General features: G+C 39.9%; 5 non-coding genes across 5 annotated transcripts; all 5 read left to right on the plus strand.

Moving 5' to 3' along the window:
* The first annotated feature begins 5,170 nt into the window (after positions 1-5,170).
* On the plus strand, positions 5,171-5,242 carry TRNAE-CUC (transfer RNA glutamic acid (anticodon CUC)). The gene has a single exon. It is a non-coding gene; the product is annotated as a tRNA-Glu (tRNA).
* Positions 5,243-8,918: 3,676 nt separating this feature from the next.
* Positions 8,919-8,990, plus strand: TRNAE-CUC (transfer RNA glutamic acid (anticodon CUC)). Its single transcript has one exon. It is a non-coding gene; the product is annotated as a tRNA-Glu (tRNA).
* Positions 8,991-10,788: 1,798 nt separating this feature from the next.
* Positions 10,789-10,860, plus strand: TRNAE-CUC (transfer RNA glutamic acid (anticodon CUC)). The gene has a single exon. It is a non-coding gene; the product is annotated as a tRNA-Glu (tRNA).
* A 4,597-nt stretch (positions 10,861-15,457) lies between these two features.
* On the plus strand, positions 15,458-15,529 carry TRNAE-CUC (transfer RNA glutamic acid (anticodon CUC)). The gene has a single exon. It is a non-coding gene; the product is annotated as a tRNA-Glu (tRNA).
* A 2,718-nt stretch (positions 15,530-18,247) lies between these two features.
* On the plus strand, positions 18,248-18,319 carry TRNAE-CUC (transfer RNA glutamic acid (anticodon CUC)). The gene has a single exon. It is a non-coding gene; the product is annotated as a tRNA-Glu (tRNA).
* The last annotated feature ends 4,334 nt before the right edge of the window (positions 18,320-22,653 follow it).

Below are 22,653 nucleotides of genomic sequence, written 5' to 3' on the forward strand. Positions count from 1 at the left end.
GCAGTTTTCTTAGTTTACTGGTTCAATTCCTGATAGGGGACTGCCACTTTTTTCTGCAATAGTTTCTGCATTCAAAGGTCGACACATACCTTGCAGACAAAGTTAGTTTAGATTAAAATTGCTCTTTGCAGCGAAAAATGCTGACCACAAGAGCTTTTAGCCATTCATTCCATTCTGTTGCACAAAAAGCCATTTGAGCTCATATCGGAAATCATTCTTACCTTCGACTTCCAAATTCTTGGTGTCAAGAGACTCAAACCCCTCGATATATTATTGTTGATTTTTGGTACTCAGTGGAAACAAATGTGGCTCTCTAGACAAGATGGAGACAAAATCTCCAAAGAAAAGTGCCACATGTGAGGATCACAATCATGACCTTAAGAGTTTGAGATTGACGTGCCACCTATTGTGCTAACAAGGAAAGCTTCTGTTGCAAACGTGCAGAAGTTGCTTACTCAAAGAAATAAAGTTCTTTTTTTCCACATCATCGACTACACAGCACAACATTTCCCATATGGTCTAGCAGTTAGGATTCCTGGTTCTCACCCAGGCGGCCCGGGTTCGACTCCCGGTATGGGAATGCAAATTTTTCTGTGCTTGTTTCGACATTCAAAGGCCGACGCAATTGTTTGGCCATTGTGGCCTGTCATTTGACCTAAAATTTCCTTACTTATCCATAGAATATTGGAACTGAATGGTAAAGTTTCTAGGCTCTCCTGCCAAAGATAATGAGTAAACTACATACCGTCTGAGGAAAAAACTTACAATCTTCAGTATATTGAATTGACCTGTTAACCTAAGCTCAAATGAGGCAGGATTCAACTACTAAAATGAAAAACAGCTTTTTAGTGAAGGCAGCACTCTTTTTTTTTTTTTTAAAAACCCTATATGTTTTCTGCAACTCTGTGGAATATCCCATATTAATTAGCAAGCAGTTTTCTTAGTTTACTGGTTCAATTCCTGATAGGGGACTGCCACTTTTTTCTGCAATAGTTCCTGCATTTAAAGGTCGACACATACCTTGCAGACAAAGTTAGTTTAGATTAAAATTGCTCTTTGCAGCGAAAAATGCTGACCACAAGAGCTTTTAGCCATTCATTCCATTCTTTTGCACAAAAAGCCATTTGAGCTCATATCGGAAATCATTCTTACCTTCGACTTCCAAATACTTGTTGTCAAGAGACTCAAACCCCTCAATATATTATTGTTGATTTTTGGTACTCAGTGGAAACAAATGTGGCTCTCTAGACAAGATGGAGACAAAATCTCCAAAGAAAAGGGCCACATGTGAGGATCACAATCATAACCTTAAGAGTTTGAGATTGACGCGCCACCTATTGTGCTAACAAGGAAAGCTTCTGTTGCAAACGTGCAGAAGTTGCTTACTCAAAGAAATAAAGTTCTTTTTTTCCACATCATCGACTACACAGCACAACATTTCCCATATGGTCTAGCGGTTAGGATTCCTGGTTCTCACCCAGGCAGCCCGGGTTCGACTCCCGGTATGGGAATGCAAATTTTTCTGTGCTTGTTTCGACATTCAAAGGCCGACGCAATTGTTTGGCCATTGTGGCCTGTCATTTGACCTAAAATTTCCTTACTTATCCATAGAATATTGGAACTGAATGGTAAAGTTTCTAGGCTCTCCTGCCAAAGATAATGAGTAAACTACATACCGTCTGAGGAAAAAACTTACAATCTTCAGTATATTGAATTGACCTGTTAACTCCAGCTCAAATGAGGCAGGATTCAACTACTAAAATGAAAAACAGCTTTTTAGTGAAGGCAACACTCTTTTTTTTTTTTTTAAAAACCCTATATGTTTTCTGCAACTCTGTGGAATATCCCATATTAATTAGCAAGCAGTTTTCTTAGTTTACTGGTTCAATTCCTGATAGGGGACTGCCACTTTTTTCTGCAATAGTTCCTGCATTCAAAGGTCGACACATACCTTGCAGACAAAGTTAGTTTAGATTAAAATTGCTCTTTGCAGCGAAAAATGCTGACCACAAGAGCTTTTAGCCATTCATTCCATTCTGTTGCACAAAAAGCCATTTGAGCTCATATCGGAAATCATTCTTACCTTCGACTTCCAAATTCTTGGTGTCAAGAGACTCAAACCCCTCGATATATTATTGTTGATTTTTGGTACTCAGTGGAAACAAATGTGGCTCTCTAGACAAGATGGAGACAAAATCTCCAAAGAAAAGTGCCACATGTGAGGATCACAATCATGACCTTAAGAGTTTGAGATTGACGCGCCACCTATTGTGCTAACAAGGAAAGCTTCTGTTGCAAACGTGCAGAAGTTGCTTACTCAAAGAAATAAAGTTTATTTTTTCCACATCATCGACTACACAGCACAACATTTCCCATATGGTCTAGCGGTTAGGATTCCTGGTTCTCACCCAGGCGGCCCAGGTTCGACTCCCGGTATGGGAATGCAAATTTTTCTGTGCTTGTTTCGACATTCAAAGGCCGACGCAATTGGTTGGCCATTGTGGCCTGTCATTTGACCTAAAATTTCCTTACTTATCCATAGAATATTGGAACTGAATGGTAAAGTTTCTAGGCTCTCCTGCCAAAGATAATGAGTAAACTACATACCGTCTGAGGAAAAAACTTACAATCTTCAGTATATTGAATTGACCTGTTAACTCCAGCTCAAATGAGGCAGGATTCAACTACTAAAATGAAAAACAGCTTTTTAGTGAAGGCAACACTCTTTTTTTTTTTTTTTTTTTTAAAACCCTATATGTTTTCTGCAACTCTGTGGAATATCCCATATTAATTAGCAAGCAGTTTTCTTAGTTTACTGGTTCAATTCCTGATAGGGGAGTGCCACTTTTTTCTGCAATAGTTCCTGCATTCAAAGGTCGACACATACCTTGCAGACAAAGTTAGTTTAGATTAAAATTGCTCTTTGCAGCGAAAAATGCTGACCACAAGAGCTTTTAGCCATTTTTTCCATTCTTTTGCACAAAAAGCCATTTGAGCTCATATCGGAAATCATTCTTACCTTCGACTTCCAAATACTTGGTGTCAAGAGACTCAAACCCCTCAACATAATATTGTTGATTTTTGGTACTCAGTGGAAACAAATGTGGCTCTCTAGACAAGATGGAGACAAAATCTCCAAAGAAAAGGGCCACATGTGAGGATCACAATCATGACCTTAAGAGTTTGAGATTGATGCGCCACCTATTGTGCTAACAAGGAAAGCTTCTGTTGCAAACGTGCAAAAGTTGCTTACTCAAAGAAATAAAGTTCTTTTTTTCCACATCATCGACTACACAGCACAACATTTCCCATATGGTCTAGCGGTTAGGATTCCTGGTTCTCACCCAGGCGGCCCAGGTTCGACTCCCGGTATGGGAATGCAAATTTTTCTGTGCTTGTTTCGACATTCAAAGGCCGACGCAATTGTTTGGCCATTTTGGCCTGTCATTTGACCTAAAATTTCCTTACTTATCCATAGAATATTGGAACTGAATGGTAAAGTTTCTAGGCTCTCCTGCCAAAGATAATGAGTAAACTACATACCGTCTGAGGAAAAAACTTACAATCTTCAGTATATTGAATTGACCTGTTAACTCCAGCTCAAATGAGGCAGGATTCAACTACTAAAATGAAAAACAGCTTTTTAGTGAAGGCAACACTCTTTTTTTTTTTTTTAAAACCCTATATGTTTTCTGCAACTCTGTGGAATATCCCATATTAATTAGCAAGCAGTTTTCTTAGTTTACTGGTTCAATTCCTGATAGGGGACTGCCACTTTTTTCTGCAATAGTTCCTGCATTCAAAGGTCGACACATACCTTGCAGACAAAGTTAGTTTAGATTAAAATTGCTCTTTGCAGCGAAAAATGCTGACCACAAGAGCTTTTAGCTATTCATTCCATTCTGTTGCACAAAAAGCCATTTGAGCTCATATCGGAAATCATTCTTACCTTCGACTTCCAAATTCTTGGTGTCAAGAGACTCAAACCCCTCGATATATTATTGTTGATTTTTGGTACTCAGTGGAAACAAATGTGGCTCTCTAGACAAGATGGAGACAAAATCTCCAAAGAAAAGTGCCACATGTGAGGATCACAATCATGACCTTAAGAGTTTGAGATTGACGCGCCACCTATTGTGCTAACAAGGAAAGCTTCTGTTGCAAACATGCAGAAGTTGCTTACTCAAAGAAATAAAGTTCTTTTTTTCCACATCATCGACTACACAGCACAACATTTCCCATATGGTCTAGCGGTTAGGATTCCTGGTTCTCACCCAGGCGGCCCGGGTTCGACTGCCGGTATGGGAATGCAAATTTTTCTGTGCTTGTTTCGACATTCAAAGGCCGACGCAATTGGTTGGCCATTGTGGCCTGTCATTTGACCTAAAATTTCCTTACTTATCCATAGAATATTGGAACTGAATGGTAAAGTTTCTAGGCTCTCCTGCGAAAGATAATGAGTAAACTACATACCGTCTGAGGAAAAAACTTACAATCTTCAGTATATTGAATTGACCTGTTAACTCCAGCTCAAATGAGGCAGGATTCAACCACTAAAATGAAAAACAGCTTTTTAGTGAAGGCAACATTCTTTTTTTTTTTTTTTTTTAAAACCCTATATGTTTTCTTCAACTCTGTGGAATATCCCATATTAATTAGCAAGCAGTTTTCTTAGTTTACTGGTTCAATTCCTGATAGGGGAGTGCCACTTTTTTCTGCAATATTTCCTGCATTCAAAGGTCGACACATACCTTGCAGACAAAGTTAGTTTAGATTAAAATTGCTCTTTGCAGCGAAAAATGCTGACCACAAGAGCTTTTAGCCATTTTTTCCATTCTTTTGCACAAAAAGCCATTTGAGCTCATATCGGAAATCATTCTTACCTTCGACTTCCAAATACTTGGTGTCAAGAGACTCAAACCCCTCAACATAATATTGTTGATTTTTGGTACTCAGTGGAAACAAATGTGGCTCTCTAGACAAGATGGAGACAAAATCTCCAAAGAAAAGGGCCACATGTGAGGATCACAATCATGACCTTAAGAGTTTGAGATTGACGCGCCACCTATTGTGCTAACAAGGAAAGCTTCTGTTGCAAACGTGCAGAAGTTGCTTAGTCAAAGAAATAAAGTTCTTTTTTTCCACATCATCGACTACACAGCACAACATTTCCCATATGGTCTAGCGGTTAGGATTCCTGGTTCTCACCCAGGCGGCCCGGGTTCGACTCCCGGTATGGGAATGCAAATTTTTCTGTGCTTGTTTCGACATTCAACGGCCGACGCAATTGTTTGGCCATTGTGGCCTGTCATTTGACCTAAAATTTCCTTACTTATCCATAGAATATTGGAACTGAATGGTAAAGTTTCTAGGCTCTCCTGCCAAAGATAATGAGTAAACTACATACCGTCTGAGGAAAAAACTTACAATCTTCAGTATATTGAATTGACCTGTTAACTCCAGCTCAAATGAGGCAGGATTCAACTACTAAAATGAAAAACAGCTTTTTAGTGAAGGCAACACTCTTTTTTTTTTTTTTTTTTTTTTTTAAAACCCTATATGTTTTCTGCAACTCTGTGGAATATCCCATATTAATTAGCAAGCAGTTTTCTTAGTTTACTGGTTCAATTCCTGATAGGGGACTGCCACTTTTTTCTGCAATAGTTCCTGCATTCAAAGGTCGACACATACCTTGCAGACAAAGTTAGTTTAGATTAAAATTGCTCTTTGCAGCGAAAAATGCTGACCACAAGAGCTTTTAGCTATTCATTCCATTCTGTTGCACAAAAAGCCATTTGAGCTCATATCGGAAATCATTCTTACCTTCGACTTCCAAATTCTTGGTGTCAAGAGACTCAAACCCCTCGATATATTATTGTTGATTTTTGGTACTCAGTGGAAACAAATGTGGCTCTCTAGACAAGATGGAGACAAAATCTCCAAAGAAAAGTGCCACATGTGAGGATCACAATCATGACCTTAAGAGTTTGAGATTGACGCGCCACCTATTGTGCTAACAAGGCAAGCTTCTGTTGCAAACATGCAGAAGTTGCTTACTCAAAGAAATAAAGTTCTTTTTTTCCACATCATCGACTACACAGCACAACATTTCCCATATGGTCTAGCGGTTAGGATTCCTGGTTCTCACCCAGGCGGCCCGGGTTCGACTGCCGGTATGGGAATGCAAATTTTTCTGTGCTTGTTTCGACATTCAAAGGCCGACGCAATTGGTTGGCCATTGTGGCCTGTCATTTGACCTAAAATTTCCTTACTTATCCATAGAATATTGGAACTGAATGGTAAAGTTTCTAGGCTCTCCTGCCAAAGATAATGAGTAAACTACATACCGTCTGAGGAAAAAACTTACAATCTTCAGTATATTGAATTGACCTGTTAACTCCAGCTCAAATGAGGCAGGATTCAACTACTAAAATGAAAAACAGCTTTTTAGTGAAGGCAACACTCTTTTTTTTTTTTTTTTTTTTTTTTAAACCCTATATGTTTTCTGCAACTCTGTGGAATATCCCATATTAATTAGCAAGCAGTTTTCTTAGTTTACTGGTTCAATTCCTTATAGGGGACTGCCACTTTTTTCTGCAATAGTTCCTGCATTCAAAGGTCGACACATACCTTGCAGACAAAGTTAGTTTAGATTAAAATTGCTCTTTGCAGCGAAAAATGCTGACCACAAGAGCTTTTAGCTATTCATTCCATTCTGTTGCACAAAAAGCCATTTGAGCTCATATCGGAAATCATTCTTACCTTCGACTTCCAAATTCTTGGTGTCAAGAGACTCAAACCCCTCAATATATTATTGTTGATTTTTGGTACTCAGTGGAAACAAATGTGGCTCTCTAGACAAGATGGAGACAAAATCTCCAAAGAAAAGTGCCACATGTGAGGATCACAATCATGACCTTAAGAGTTTGAGATTGACGCGCCACCTATTGTGCTAACAAGGCAAGCTTCTGTTGCAAACATGCAGAAGTTGCTTACTCAAAGAAATAAAGTTCTTTTTTTCCACATCATCGACTACACAGCACAACATTTCCCATATGGTCTAGCGGTTAGGATTCCTGGTTCTCACCCAGGCGGCCCGGGTTCGACTGCCGGTATGGGAATGCAAATTTTTCTGTGCTTGTTTCGACATTCAAAGGCCGACGCAATTGGTTGGCCATTGTGGCCTGTCATTTGACCTAAAATTTCCTTACTTATCCATAGAATATTGGAACTGAATGGTAAAGTTTCTAGGCTCTCCTGCCAAAGATAATGAGTAAACTACATACCGTCTGAGGAAAAAACTTACAATCTTCAGTATATTGAATTGACCTGTTAACTCCAGCTCAAATGAGGCAGGATTCAACTACTAAAATGAAAAACAGCTTTTTAGTGAAGGCAACACTCTTTTTTTTTTTTTTTTTTTTTTTTTAAACCCTATATGTTTTCTGCAACTCTGTGGAATATCCCATATTAATTAGCAAGCAGTTTTCTTAGTTTACTGGTTCAATTCCTGATAGGGGACTGCCACTTTTTTCTGCAATAGTTCCTGCATTCAAAGGTCGACACATACCTTGCAGACAAAGTTAGTTTAGATTAAAATTGCTCTTTGCAGCGAAAAATGCTGACCACAAGAGCTTTTAGCTATTCATTCCATTCTGTTGCACAAAAAGCCATTTGAGCTCATATCGGAAATCATTCTTACCTTCGACTTCCAAATTCTTGGTGTCAAGAGACTCAAACCCCTCAATATATTATTGTTGATTTTTGGTACTCAGTGGAAACAAATGTGGCTCTCTAGACAAGATGGAGACAAAATCTCCAAAGAAAAGGGCCACATGTGAGGATCACAATCATGACCTTAAGAGTTTGAGATTGACGCGCCACCTATTGTGCTAACAAGGAAAGCTTCTGTTGCAAACGTGCAGAAGTTGCTTACTCAAAGAAATAAAGTTATTTTTTTCCACATCATCGACTACACAGCATAACATTTCCCATATGGTCTAGCGGTTAGGATTCCTGGTTCTCACCCAGGCGGCCCAGGTTCGACTCCCGGTATGGGAATGCAAATTTTTCTGTGCTTGTTTCGACATTCAAAGGCCGACGCAATTGTTTGGGCATTGTGGCCTGTCATTTGACCTAAAATTTCCTTACTTATCCATAGAATATTGGCACTGAATGGTAAAGTTTCTAGGCTCTCCTGCCAAAGATAATGAGTAAACTACATACCGTCTGAGGAAAAAACTTACAATCTTCAGTATATTGAATTGACCTGTTAACTCCAGCTCAAATGAGGCAGGATTCAACTACTAAAATGAAAAACAGCTTTTTAGTGAAGGCAACACTCTTTTTTTTTTTTTAAAACCCTATATGTTTTCTGCAACTCTGTGGAATATCCCATATTAATTAGCAAGCAGTTTTCTTAGTTTACTGGTTCAATTCCTGATAGGGGAGTGCCACTTTTTTCTGCAATAGTTCCTGCATTCAAAGGTCGACACATACCTTGCAGACAAAGTTAGTTTAGATTAAAATTGCTCTTTGCAGCGAAAAATGCTGACCACAAGAGCTTTTAGCCATTTTTTCCATTCTTTTGCACAAAAAGCCATTTGAGCTCATATCGGAAATCATTCTTACCTTCGACTTCCAAATACTTGGTGTCAAGAGACTCAAACCCCTCAACATAATATTGTTGATTTTTGGTACTCAGTGGAAACAAATGTGGCTCTCTAGACAAGATGGAGACAAAATCTCCAAAGAAAAGGGCCACATGTGAGGATCACAATCATGACCTTAAGAGTTTGAGATTGACGCGCCACCTATTGTGCTAACAAGGAAATCTTCTGTTGCAAACGTGCAGAAGTTGCTTAGTCAAAGAAATAAAGTTCTTTTTTTCCACATCATCGACTACACAGCACAACATTTCCCATATGGTCTAGCGGTTAGGATTCCTGGTTCTCACCCAGGCGGCCCGGGTTCGACTCCCGGTATGGGAATGCAAATTTTTCTGTGCTTGTTTCGACATTCAACGGCCGACGCAATTGTTTGGCCATTGTGGCCTGTCATTTGACCTAAAATTTCCTTACTTATCCATAGAATATTGGAACTGAATGGTAAAGTTTCTAGGCTCTCCTGCCAAAGATAATGAGTAAACTACATACCGTCTGAGGAAAAAACTTACAATCTTCAGTATATTGAATTGACCTGTTAACTCCAGCTCAAATGAGGCAGGATTCAACTACTAAAATGAAAAACAGCTTTTTAGTGAAGGCAACACTCTTTTTTTTTTTTTTTTTTTTTTTTAAAACCCTATATGTTTTCTGCAACTCTGTGGAATATCCCATATTAATTAGCAAGCAGTTTTCTTAGTTTACTGGTTCAATTCCTGATAGGGGACTGCCACTTTTTTCTGCAATAGTTCCTGCATTCAAAGGTCGACACATACCTTGCAGACAAAGTTAGTTTAGATTAAAATTGCTCTTTGCAGCGAAAAATGCTGACCACAAGAGCTTTTAGCTATTCATTCCATTCTGTTGCACAAAAAGCCATTTGAGCTCATATCGGAAATCATTCTTACCTTCGACTTCCAAATTCTTGGTGTCAAGAGACTCAAACCCCTCGATATATTATTGTTGATTTTTGGTACTCAGTGGAAACAAATGTGGCTCTCTAGACAAGATGGAGACAAAATCTCCAAAGAAAAGTGCCACATGTGAGGATCACAATCATGACCTTAAGAGTTTGAGATTGACGCGCCACCTATTGTGCTAACAAGGCAAGCTTCTGTTGCAAACATGCAGAAGTTGCTTACTCAAAGAAATAAAGTTCTTTTTTTCCACATCATCGACTACACAGCACAACATTTCCCATATGGTCTAGCGGTTAGGATTCCTGGTTCTCACCCAGGCGGCACAGGTTCGACTCCCGGTATGGGAATGCAAATTTTTCTGTGCTTGTTTCGACATTCAAAGGCCGACGCAATTGTTTGGGCATTGTGGCCTGTCATTTGACCTAAAATTTCCTTACTTATCCATAGAATATTGGCACTGAATGGTAAAGTTTCTAGGCTCTCCTGCCAAAGATAATGAGTAAACTACATACCGTCTGAGGAAAAAACTTACAATCTTCAGTATATTGAATTGACCTGTTAACTCCAGCTCAAATGAGGCAGGATTCAACTACTAAAATGAAAAACAGCTTTTTAGTGAAGGCAACACTCTTTTTTTTTTTTTTAAAACCCTATATGTTTTCTGCAACTCTGTGGAATATCCCATATTAATTAGCAAGCAGTTTTCTTAGTTTACTGGTTCAATTCCTGATAGGGGAGTGCCACTTTTTTCTGCAATAGTTCCTGCATTCAAAGGTCGACACATACCTTGCAGACAAAGTTAGTTTAGATTAAAATTGCTCTTTGCAGCGAAAAATGCTGACCACAAGAGCTTTTAGCCATTTTTTCCATTCTTTTGCACAAAAAGCCATTTGAGCTCATATCGGAAATCATTCTTACCTTCGACTTCCAAATACTTGGTGTCAAGAGACTCAAACCCCTCAACATAATATTGTTGATTTTTGGTACTCAGTGGAAACAAATGTGGCTCTCTAGACAAGATGGAGACAAAATCTCCAAAGAAAAGGGCCACATGTGAGGATCACAATCATGACCTTAAGAGTTTGAGATTGACGCGCCACCTATTGTGCTAACAAGGAAAGCTTCTGTTGCAAACGTGCAGAAGTTGCTTAGTCAAAGAAATAAAGTTCTTTTTTTCCACATCATCGACTACACAGCACAACATTTCCCATATGGTCTAGCGGTTAGGATTCCTGGTTCTCACCCAGGCGGCCCGGGTTCGACTCCCGGTATGGGAATGCAAATTTTTCTGTGCTTGTTTCGACATTCAACGGCCGACGCAATTGTTTGGCCATTGTGGCCTGTCATTTGACCTAAAATTTCCTTACTTATCCATAGAATATTGGAACTGAATGGTAAAGTTTCTAGGCTCTCCTGCCAAAGATAATGAGTAAACTACATACCGTCTGAGGAAAAAACTTACAATCTTCAGTATATTGAATTGACCTGTTAACTCCAGCTCAAATGAGGCAGGATTCAACTACTAAAATGAAAAACAGCTTTTTAGTGAAGGCAACACTCTTTTTTTTTTTTTTTTTTTTTAAAACCCTATATGTTTTCTGCAACTCTGTGGAATATCCCATATTAATTAGCAAGCAGTTTTCTTAGTTTACTGGTTCAATTACTGATAGGGGACTGCCACTTTTTTCTGCAATAGTTCCTGCATTCAAAGGTCGACACATACCTTGCAGACAAAGTTAGTTTAGATTAAAATTGCTCTTTGCAGCGAAAAATGCTGACCACAAGAGCTTTTAGCTATTCATTCCATTCTGTTGCACAAAAAGCCATTTGAGCTCATATCGGAAATCATTCTTACCTTCGACTTCCAAATTCTTGGTGTCAAGAGACTCAAACCCCTCGATATATTATTGTTGATTTTTGGTACTCAGTGGAAACAAATGTGGCTCTCTAGACAAGATGGAGACAAAATCTCCAAAGAAAAGTGCCACATGTGAGGATCACAATCATGACCTTAAGAGTTTGAGATTGACGCGCCACCTATTGTGCTAACAAGGCAAGCTTCTGTTGCAAACATGCAGAAGTTGCTTACTCAAAGAAATAAAGTTCTTTTTTTCCACATCATCGACTACACAGCACAACATTTCCCATATGGTCTAGCGGTTAGGATTCCTGGTTCTCACCCAGGCAGCCCGGGTTCGACTGCCGGTATGGGAATGCAAATTTTTCTGTGCTTGTTTCGACATTCAAAGGCCGACGCAATTGGTTGGCCATTGTGGCCTGTCATTTGACCTAAAATTTCCTTACTTATCCATAGAATATTGGAACTGAATGGTAAAGTTTCTAGGCTCTCCTGCGAAAGATAATGAGTAAACTACATACCGTCTGAGGAAAAAACTTACAATCTTCAGTATATTGAATTGACCTGTTAACTCCAGCTCAAATGAGGCAGGATTCAACTACTAAAATGAAAAACAGCTTTTTAGTGAAGGCAACACTCTTTTTTTTTTTTTTTTTTTTTTTTTAAACCCTATATGTTTTCTGCAACTCTGTGGAATATCCCATATTAATTAGCAAGCAGTTTTCTTAGTTTACTGGTTCAATTCCTGATAGGGGACTGACACTTTTTTCTGCAATAGTTCCTGCATTCAAAGGTCGACACATACCTTGCAGACAAAGTTAGTTTAGATTAAAATTGCTCTTTGCAGCGAAAAATGCTGACCACAAGAGCTTTTAGCTATTCATTCCATTCTGTTGCACAAAAAGCCATTTGAGCTCATATCGGAAATCATTGTTACCTTCGACTTCCAAATTCTTGGTGTCAAGAGACTCAAACCCCTCGATATATTATTGTTGATTTTTGGTACTCAGTGGAAACAAATGTGGCTCTCTAGACAAGATGGAGACAAAATCTCCAAAGAAAAGTGCCACAAGTGAGGATCACAATCATGACCTTAAGAGTTTGAGATTGACGCGCCACCTATTGTGCTAACAAGGAAAGCTTCTGTTGCAAACGTGCAGAAGTTGCTTACTCAAAGAAATAAAGTTCTTTTTTTCCACATCATTGACTACACAGCACAACATTTCCCATATGGTCTAGCGGTTAGGATTCCTGGTTCTCACTCAGGCGGCCCGGGTTCGACTCCCGGTATGGGAATGCAAATTTTTCTGTGCTTGTTTCGACATTCAAAGGCCGACGCAATTGGTTGGCCATTGTGGCCTGTCATTTGACCTAAAATTTCCTTACTTATCCATAGAATATTGGAACTGAATGGTAAAGTTTCTAGGCTCTCCTGCGAAAGATAATGAGTAAACTACATACCGTCTGAGGAAAAAACTTACAACCTTCAGTATATTGAATTGACCTGTTAACTCCAGCTCAAATGAGGCAGGATTCAACCACTAAAATGAAAAACAGCTTTTTAGTGAAGGCAACATTCTTTTTTTTTTTTTTTTTTAAAACCCTATATGTTTTCTTCAACTCTGTGGAATATCCCATATTAATTAGCAAGCAGTTTTCTTAGTTTACTGGTTCAATTCCTGATAGGGGAGTGCCACTTTTTTCTGCAATAGTTCCTGCATTCAAAGGTCGACACATACCTTGCAGACAAAGTTAGTTTAGATTAAAATTGCTCTTTGCAGCGAAAAATGCTGACCACAAGAGCTTTTAGCCATTTTTTCCATTCTTTTGCACAAAAAGCCATTTGAGCTCATATCGGAAATCATTCTTACCTTCGACTTCCAAATACTTGGTGTCAAGAGACTCAAACCCCTCAACATAATATTGTTGATTTTTGGTACTCAGTGGAAACAAATGTGGCTCTCTAGACAAGATGGAGACAAAATCTCCAAAGAAAAGTGCCACATGTGAGGATCACAATCATGACCTTAAGAGTTTGAGATTGACGCGCCACCTATTGTGCTAACAAGGAAAGCTTCTGTTGCAAACGTGCAGAAGTTGCTTAGTCAAAGAAATAAAGTTCTTTTTTTCCACATCATCGACTACACAGCACAACATTTCCCATATGGTCTAGCGGTTAGGATTCCTGGTTCTCACCCAGGCGACCCGGGTTCGACTCCCGGTATGGGAATGCAAATTTTTCTGTGCTTGTTTCGACATTCAAAGGCCGACGCAATTGGTTGGCCATTGTGGCCTGTCATTTGACCTAAAATTTCCTTACTTATCCATAGAATATTGGAACTGAATGGTAAAGTTTCTAGGCTCTCCTGCGAAAGATAATGAGTAAACTACATACCGTCTGAGGAAAAAACTTACAATCTTCAGTATATTGAATTGACCTGTTAACTCCAGCTCAAATGAGGCAGGATTCAACTACTAAAATGAAAAACAGCTTTTTAGTGAAGGCAACACTCTTTTTTTTTTTTTAAAACCCTATATGTTTTCTGCAACTCTGTGGAATATCCCATATTAATTAGCAAGCAGTTTTCTTAGTTTACTGGTTCAATTCCTGATAGGGGAGTGCCACTTTTTTCTGCAATAGTTCCTGCATTCAAAGGTCGACACATACCTTGCAGACAAAGTTAGTTTAGATTAAAATTGCTCTTTGCAGCGAAAAATGCTGACCACAAGAGCTTTTAGCTATTCATTCCATTCTGTTGCACAAAAAGCCATTTGAGCTCATATCGGAAATCATTCTTACCTTCGACTTCCAAATTCTTGGTGTCAAGAGACTCAAACCCCTCAATATATTATTGTTGATTTTTGGTACTCAGTGGAAACAAATGTGGCTCTCTAGACAAGATGGAGACAAAATCTCCAAAGAAAAGGGCCACATGTGAGGATCACAATCATGACCTTAAGAGTTTGAGATTGACGCGCCACCTATTGTGCTAACAAGGAAAGCTTCTGTTGCAAACGTGCAGAAGTTGCTTACTCAAAGAAATAAAGTTATTTTTTTCCACATCATCGACTACACAGCATAACATTTCCCATATGGTCTAGCGGTTAGGATTCCTGGTTCTCACCCAGGCGGCCCAGGTTCGACTCCCGGTATGGGAATGCAAATTTTTCTGTGCTTGTTTCGACATTCAAAGGCCGACGCAATTGTTTGGGCATTGTGGCCTGTCATTTGACCTAAAATTTCCTTACTTATCCATAGAATATTGGAACTGAATGGTAAAGTTTCTAGGCTCTCCTGCGAAAGATAATGACTAAACTACATACCGTCTGAGGAAAAAACTTACAATCTTCAGTATATTGAATTGACCTGTTAACTCCAGCTCAAATGAGGCAGGATTCAACTACTAAAATGAAAAACAGCTTTTTAGTGAAGGCAACACTCTTTTTTTTTTTTTAAAACCCTATATGTTTTCTGCAACTCTGTGGAATATCCCATATTAATTAGCAAGCAGTTTTCTTAGTTTACTGGTTCAATTCCTGATAGGGGAGTGCCACTTTTTTCTGCAATAGTTCCTGCATTCAAAGGTCGACACATACCTTGCAGACAAAGTTAGTTTAGATTAAAATTGCTCTTTGCAGCGAAAAATGCTGACCACAAGAGCTTTTAGCCATTCATTCCATTCTTTTGCACAAAAAGCCATTTGAGCTCATATCGGAAATCATTCTTACCTTCAACTTCCAAATACTTGGTGTCAAGAGACTCAAACCCCTCAACATATTATTGTTGATTTTTGGTACTCAGTGGAAACAAATGTGGCTCTCTAGACAAGATGGAGACAAAATCTCCAAAGAAAAGGGCCACATGTGAGGATCACAATCATGACCTTAAGAGTTTGAGATTGACGCGCCACCTATTGTGCTAACAAGGAAAGCTTCTGTTGCAAACGTGCAGAAGTTGCTTACTCAAAGAAATAAAGTTCTTTTTTTCCACATCATCGACTACACAGCACAACATTTCCCATATGGTCTAGCGGTTAGGATTCCTGGTTCTCACCCAGGCGGCCCGGGTTCGACTCCCGGTATGGGAATGCAAATTTTTCTGTGCTTGTTTCGACATTCAAAGGCTGACGCAATTGGTTGGCCATTGTGGCCTGTCATTTGACCTAAAATTTCCTTACTTATCCATAGAATATTGGAACTGAATGGTAAAGTTTCTAGGCTCTCCTGCGAAAGATAATGAGTAAACTACATACCGTCTGAGGAAAAAACATACAATCTTCAGTATATTGAATTGACCTGTTAACTCCAGCTCAAATGAGGCAGGATTCAACTACTAAAATGAAAAACAGCTTTTTAGTGAAGGCAACACTCTTTTTTTTTTTAAAACCCTATATGTTTTCTGCAACTCTGTGGAATATCCCATATTAATTAGCAAGCAGTTTTCTTAGTTTACTGGTTCAATTCCTGATAGGGGACTGCCACTTTTTTCTGCAATAGTTCCTGCATTCAAAGGTCGACACATACCTTGCAGACAAAGTTAGTTTAGATTAAAATTGCTCTTTGCAGCGAAAAATGCTGACCACAAGAGCTTTTAGCTATTCATTCCATTCTGTTGCACAAAAAGCCATTTGAGCTCATATCGGAAATCATTGTTACCTTCGACTTCCAAATTCTTGGTGTCAAGAGACTCAAACCCCTCGATATATTATTGTTGATTTTTGGTACTCAGTGGAAACAAATGTGGCTCTCTAGACAAGATGGAGACAAAATCTCCAAAGAAAAGTGCCACAAGTGAGGATCACAATCATGACCTTAAGAGTTTGAGATTGACGCGCCACCTATTGTGCTAACAAGGAAAGCTTCTGTTGCAAACGTGCAGAAGTTGCTTACTCAAAGAAATAAAGTTCTTTTTTTCCACATCATTGACTACACAGCACAACATTTCCCATATGGTCTAGCGGTTAGGATTCCTGGTTCTCACTCAGGCGGCCCGGGTTCGACTCCCGGTATGGGAATGCAAATTTTTCTGTGCTTGTTTCGACATTCAAAGGCCGACGCAATTGGTTGGCCATTGTGGCCTGTCATTTGACCTAAAATTTCCTTACTTATCCATAGAATATTGGAACTGAATGGTAAAGTTTCTAGGCTCTCCTGCGAAAGATAATGAGTAAACTACATACCGTCTGAGGAAAAAACTTACAACCTTCAGTATATTGAATTGACCTGTTAACTCCAGCTCAAATGAGGCAGGATTCAACCACTAAAATGAAAAACAGCTTTTTAGTGAAGGCAACATTCTTTTTTTTTTTTTTTTTTAAAACCCTATATGTTTTCTTCAACTCTGTGGAATATCCCATATTAATTAGCAAGCAGTTTTCTTAGTTTACTGGTTCAATTCCTGATAGGGGAGTGCCACTTTTTTCTGCAATAGTTCCTGCATTCAAAGGTCGACACATACCTTGCAGACAAAGTTAGTTTAGATTAAAATTGCTCTTTGCAGCGAAAAATGCTGACCACAAGAGCTTTTAGCCATTTTTTCCATTCTTTTGCACAAAAAGCCATTTGAGCTCATATCGGAAATCATTCTTACCTTCGACTTCCAAATACTTGGTGTCAAGAGACTCAAACCCCTCAACATAATATTGTTGATTTTTGGTACTCAGTGGAAACAAATGTGGCTCTCTAGACAAGATGGAGACAAAATCTCCAAAGAAAAGTGCCACATGTGAGGATCACAATCATGACCTTAAGAGTTTGAGATTGACGCGCCACCTATTGTGCTAACAAGGAAAGCTTCTGTTGCAAACGTGCAGAAGTTGCTTAGTCAAAGAAATAAAGTTCTTTTTTTCCACATCATCGACTACACAGCACAACATTTCCCATATGGTCTAGCGGTTAGGATTCCTGGTTCTCACCCAGGCGACCCGGGTTCGACTCCCGGTATGGGAATGCAAATTTTTCTGTGCTTGTTTCGACATTCAAAGGCCGACGCAATTGGTTGGCCATTGTGGCCTGTCATTTGACCTAAAATTTCCTTACTTATCCATAGAATATTGGAACTGAATGGTAAAGTTTCTAGGCTCTCCTGCGAAAGATAATGAGTAAACTACATACCGTCTGAGGAAAAAACTTACAATCTTCAGTATATTGAATTGACCTGTTAACTCCAGCTCAAATGAGGCAGGATTCAACTACTAAAATGAAAAACAGCTTTTTAGTGAAGGCAACACTCTTTTTTTTTTTTTAAAACCCTATATGTTTTCTGCAACTCTGTGGAATATCCCATATTAATTAGCAAGCAGTTTTCTTAGTTTACTGGTTCAATTCCTGATAGGGGAGTGCCACTTTTTTCTGCAATAGTTCCTGCATTCAAAGGTCGACACATACCTTGCAGACAAAGTTAGTTTAGATTAAAATTGCTCTTTGCAGCGAAAAATGCTGACCACAAGAGCTTTTAGCCATTCATTCCATTCTTTTGCACAAAAAGCCATTTGAGCTCATATCGGAAATCATTCTTACCTTCAACTTCCAAATACTTGGTGTCAAGAGACTCAAACCCCTCAACATATTATTGTTGATTTTTGGTACTCAGTGGAAACAAATGTGGCTCTCTAGACAAGATGGAGACAAAATCTCCAAAGAAAAGGGCCACATGTGAGGATCACAATCATGACCTTAAGAGTTTGAGATTGACGCGCCACCTATTGTGCTAACAAGGAAAGCTTCTGTTGCAAACGTGCAGAAGTTGCTTACTCAAAGAAATAAAGTTCTTTTTTTCCACATCATCGACTACACAGCACAACATTTCCCATATGGTCTAGCGGTTAGGATTCCTGGTTCTCACCCAGGCGGCCCGGGTTCGACTCCCGGTATGGGAATGCAAATTTTTCTGTGCTTGTTTCGACATTCAAAGGCCGACGCAATTGTTTGGCCATTGTGGCCTGTCATTTGACCTAAAATTTCCTTACTTATCTATAGAATATTGGAACTGAATGGTAAAGTTTCTAGGCTCTCCTGCGAAAGATAATTAGTAAACTACATACCGTCTGAGGAAAAAACATACAATCTTCAGTATATTGAATTGACCTGTTAACTCCAGCTCAAATGAGGCAGGATTCAACTACTAAAATGAAAAACAGCTTTTTAGTGAAGGCAACACTCTTTTTTTTTTTAAAACCCTATATGTTTTCTGCAACTCTGTGGAATATCCCATATTAATTAGCAAGCAGTTTTCTTAGTTTACTGGTTCAATTCCTGATAGGGGACTGCCACTTTTTTCTGCAATAGTTCCTGCATTCAAAGGTCGACACATACCTTGCAGACAAAGTTAGTTTAGATTAAAATTGCTCTTTGCAGCGAAAAATGCTGACCACAAGAGCTTTTAGCTATTCATTCCATTCTGTTGCACAAAAAGCCATTTGAGCTCATATCGGAAATCATTCTTACCTTCGACTTCCAAATTCTTGGTGTCAAGAGACTCAAACCCCTCGATATATTATTGTTGATTTTTGGTACTCAGTGGAAACAAATGTGGCTCTCTAGACAAGATGGAGACAAAATCTCCAAAGAAAAGTGCCACATGTGAGGATCACAATCATGACCTTAAGAGTTTGAGATTGACGCGCCACCTATTGTGCTAACAAGGAAAGCTTCTGTTGCAAACGTGCAGAAGTTGCTTACTCAAAGAAATAAAGTTCTTTTTTTCCACATCATCGACTACACAGCACAACATTTCCCATATGGTCTAGCGGTTAGGATTCCTGGTTCTCACCCAGGCGGCCCAGGTTCGACTCCCGGTATGGGAATGCAAATTTTTCTGTGTTTGTTTCGACATTCAAAGGCCGACGCAATTGGTTGGCCATTGTGGCCTGTCATTTGACCTAAAATTTCCTTACTTATCCATAGAATATTGGAACTGAATGGTAAAGTTTCTAGGCTCTCCTGCGAAAGATAATGAGTAAACTACATACCGTCAGAGGAAAAAACTTACAATCTTCAGTATATTGAATTGACCTGTTAACTCCAGCTCAAATGAGGCAGGATTCAACTACTAAAATGAAAAACAGCTTTTTAGTGAAGGCAACACTCTTTTTTTTTTTTTTTTTTTTTTTTTTAAAACCCTATATGGGCTTCCGGTTCCTGTCCTGGCTGAGGTGGAAGCTTAGAGGAGAATCTCCTGCCACCCCTCACAGAAACCGACTAAAAACAGACCCCCCCGGACGAGCCACCAAACAGAGAGCAGCACAGGAGGTTACCTAAAGCAGACAGCTATGGAATGGTACCTCCTGAGAAGCTCTGGGAGCAGTGAGTCAGCCTGGAGAAGCTTTGATATGGACAGGGGAGAAGATAAGATAATGGCGCCGAGCCTGATGGGGGAGGAGCCTGAACGCATGGTGAGAGACACAGAAAAGCAAACACAGAGCTGGAAGGGGAGAGATAAGGGAGATATGAGCGAGGAGACAGGAGATAAGGAAGATATGAGCCAGGAGTCACAGGAGGACACAGCAGGAGAGAGGTGGATGCAGGGGACTGATGACAGTGGATCGCAATGGGAGGATAAAGGAGATATGGAGGCAGAGGGGAGAGAAGATGCAGACAAAGCAGGGCAGCTCAAAGACACAGCAGTGTTGGAGGATGAAACTGACAAACAGCACAGGGAGATTAATCCCACTCAGACTCACAGGAAGTCAAATGCAAGAATTCATAGTACCCCTTCCAAAGGAAACAAAAAGCAGCTTACTACACCAACATCACAAGCCTGCAAGCTATTGGGGGATGGAGGTGGTGGCCCAGTCCAGACAAAGAGAACTAAGAAAACAGCACCACCTGCAGGCCAAGACAAGTACACACAAAAGCTTAATGTGGACTATAAAAAACTGGCTGAAGAAGTGACATCACACTTGTCAAAAGAGGTTAAAGTGGCTATTGAGGCAGCCATACAAACATCATTAGCTAATATGCAAAAACAGATAAATGCCCATGCCTCTAGACTGGCAGAATCAGAGCAGAGAATATCTGACTCCGAGGAGACAATACTGGCTATGCAAGCACAAATAGCAGCTCTAGCAAAATCTAATGAATACTTGAAGGATAAAGCAGACGATTTGGAAAACAGATAGAGACGAAACAACCTACGTATAGTCGGGTTGCCAGAGTCTGTGTTGATTGGACAGTTGGATAATATATGCGAGTTGGAGCTACCGCAGGCCCTGGGCATAAAGGCGGAATTCAGAGTTGAAAGAGCCCACAGAGTGGGTCCACTGAGACACCAGGAGGCGAATAAGGGAGAGGGCCAAAACTCAAACAAGAATACCCCGATAAGAGCCAGGCAGGTGATTGTCAAATACCTTGATTATAAGCATAAGGAGGAAATATTGAGGGCTTTTAGAGAACGAAAGCGTCCACTACAATATCAAGGCAACAGACTGCTAATTTTTGGGGATTATTCAGCGGAAGTATCCAGAAGGAGAAAAGAATTTACCAAAATTTGCTCATTTCTGTACAACAAAAAAGTAAAGTGCCAGCTATTATACCCTGCTACACTGAAAGTTAGAAACCCCAATGGCTCGTTTGTATACTACAAGGACTACAAAGAAGCAGAAAACATTCTCATGGCAGAGCTCGACAAGACTAGGTCAGAAAGGCAAGAAAAAGGAGCTAGTGGAGAAGGGAATAATAGAAGAGGATCCCCCACAAGCTCAGGAAGAGATGTGGGACGTCTTGGGGGACAAAAGCAAGTCGAGACCAGGGAGGAAAGGAGGCCAAGCCCGGGTCGACAGCATAATTCTCGCCTGGAACACAGGAACCAACCCTTGGAGAGAAACCATGATACCTGAACTGGAACTCGCTCATTGTTTTTCCTTTTTTTTTTTTTTTTTTTTCTCTTCCCAAACAGGGAGAGGCGTTGAGGAGGATGCATTACGGAGAGAGGGTTGGGGAGGTGAGAGGAGGAGGGGGAAGGGAGAAAAGAGAGGAAAACATCCCAAAGTCTGGGTCCTCTTCCCCCCCTCTCTCTTTTTTTTTTTTTTTTTTTTGTTCTTCTTCTTTCTTTCTCCATCTTCTCTCCCCTTGGTCTTTTTTTTTTTTTTTTTTCTTTTTCTCCTTTGTCCAGGAACATCATCCAAATTCAAATGAAGTGGGCCTGTTCTGGGCGAACTGATGGCTACCTGGAGTCAGAGATAAGTAGGACTGGAGAATCTTGCTGAGGTTTTGACATACTGTGCTAATTTTTGCATAATTTTCAAAGGCTTATTCAAGTTAGTCCGCGGATAGAACAAATATTTTTTGGGGGGTGATTAGGGAGCTACATATTTTGGCTAGGAATAGGGGAGCTCACCAACGTGGCGGGAAGCGCCGTGGATTTCTCGGAAGGGAAAATATGTTTTACAGTTACATGCTTTTTGTTGTATTTGTTATATTTGCAAGGTGGGGAAAGGGAGTGTCGATTTTGTGGTACCAACTGTGATTCTAGTGTCGAACATCTCGTCTTCCTTGATGCAGGGGCCCATAGGGGAGGGAGTAGTAAAAGCAGAATACACAGGTAAACATGATACAGATAACTACGTGGAATGTTAAAGGGCTGAGATCACCTAACAAACGAGCAATGATATTGAGACATCTGAAAAGACTAAAGACAGACATTGCCTTATTACAGGAAACCCACTTGGGGGGGGAGGACTTTTTCCGCATGAAGAAACATTGGGTGGGCACCGTTTACGGGGCAGCGGCACAAGGTAGAAAAGCGGGCACTATGATTCTAATAAATAAACAATTCAGTCATGAGGTAGTGGCACATGAGGCAGACGACCATGGAAGGTGGCAGCACTTAACAATCGTTAGTCCAGCGGGTAAACTCAGTATTTATAATGTCTATGGCCCAAATTCACAACAAATCACATTTCATGATGACATAAAGGCCACCATATTAGCAGATGGGGAGGCTAACATTATAGTGGGAGGCGATTTTAACACCGTCCCAGACTCAGCTGAAGATAGGAGGAGGGGCGAGGAGGGGACAGCTAATGTGGGCAGGAGTTTAGACAATAGGGATGTAACATTAGAAGACGTAGGACTGAAAGACATCTGGAGACTAACTCACCCACATGACAGAGAGTATACACACTTCTCTCACCCTCATGATAGCTGGTCACGTATTGATTAGTGATGAGCGAGTACTAAAAAGCTCGGGTGCTCGAAGCTCGGGCCGAGCCTC

This window comes from Anomaloglossus baeobatrachus, chromosome 4 (genome assembly GCF_048569485.1).
Source record: "Anomaloglossus baeobatrachus isolate aAnoBae1 chromosome 4, aAnoBae1.hap1, whole genome shotgun sequence".
NCBI lineage: Eukaryota > Metazoa > Chordata > Amphibia > Anura > Aromobatidae > Anomaloglossus > Anomaloglossus baeobatrachus.